Source organism: Crocodylus porosus, unplaced genomic scaffold (assembly GCF_001723895.1).
Source record: "Crocodylus porosus isolate Cpor-Errol unplaced genomic scaffold, CroPor_comp1, whole genome shotgun sequence".
Lineage (NCBI taxonomy): Eukaryota > Metazoa > Chordata > Crocodylia > Crocodylidae > Crocodylus > Crocodylus porosus.
In genome coordinates, this window is record NW_017728911.1 from 24,434,700 (window position 1) to 24,436,310 (window position 1,611).

Sequence of the window (1,611 nt, forward strand, 5' to 3'; positions counted from 1 at the left end):
TAAAACAAGTTTACTTAATTGGACATCTGTGCACAGGGTAATAAGACATGCAGGATTTCTTATCTCAAAACATGTAACTGAAATAAGCAGTATCAGCACTTCTGGTCTCTGTCTGTTTTTCTAGTCAAGTAGGCCAGAAGCCTGACTAAATTTACTCCTACATTCCCTAATTTTCTTTTTCAACAAGTTAGATATTTATAGTCATTAGCTTTTCAACTTCTAGTTTTTCTTTCTCTTTACTTTCTGCTATTTCAACATACAAATTATATACTTCGTTTCTGGTTGATGAGCTATTCCTCACTTGCTTGGCAGCACAGCTTAAGCAACATTGTATTATCATAAACACTAGGCATACTCCAATAAAAACAACAAACAATATTAACAAACTATGAATGACGGTAGAGCCTAAGGAACTGAAAACAGAGCTAAACCAATTCAAATTCTAACTATCTGACTCATGCAGTTTAGCTGCTTCTTTTTGAATATGTTTACTTAAATCCTGGATTTCTTCTGAATTATTGGGAATATAAGTACAGCCTTCTTTACCTATTAAAGCACAGGCTCCTCCTTTGCTGGCTAGTATATAATCTAACAGAAGTTGGTTTTGCAATGTCATTTGCCTTATTTCCTTCATTTCTGTATTTATTTTATCAAAATTATCAGCAGTAGCATTAGCAATCTTTTCCAGAGATGCGGCAACTTTGTTTATCTCGGACATAGCTAAGCCTGCCCGTAGCTGGGGAATATTATACCCCAAAACCTTTGATTTTCTGTAATTTCGCGAACATTGTGAATTCTTCCTTTAGGTAAGTGAGATTTAATAGTAAAGGCAGCATATGCTGCGGAGACATAGCACGTTCATCTCCAACTGGAGAAAAGATTTTTATAGGCCTTATCTCCACACACAAAATAGTGACCAGCTAGTGCAGTATGTCCACCTGTATTACAGCGTGGGGACATCATCCATTGTGAATAATAGCCTGAAAATTGACCTGCAGGGGAGTAGTTAGATATCCAGGAACCATTAGAAAACCAAGCACCATATATCTTAAATTCTACCTCACTTACTGGCTCCTACTACAACACTAGATCCATTACAGGTCCAACAGAACTTTCCAGGGGTGGCATAAGCTAATCGTAAATAGTCAGACCAGTTGCAACTTACATTCTGCCAAGTTTCATTTCCATGAAAATCTGAATAGTTGCATTCAAGGGTACCGGTATCATGGGTATTCCTCTGGTAGAATAGATAGGGACATGACTACACATCCAACAACGAGAGACATTTAAATCTATCCCAATTTGATTAACTAAAGACAAGAACATATTTTCATGAAATGATCTTCTTTGTTGGTGCAGAAGTGTAGTTTGGTTTACAGAGTTTCTTATAACTGATGAGTCAAGTTCATACAAGATGGCCCAAAAAGAAATACTGAGAACTACCCAAATCATGACTCATCAACTCCACCTGGGGAACCAAGAACTAGGTAGAGGCCTTTTTCCTGTCCCGAAGGGCATAGTGGTATCGTTGAGGCACATCTTCTTCACGCTGTAGTGGCAAATCCTCTTTGCCAGTAGGCGCTTGGCTCACTACTGGTCTTGAGCTCTCCT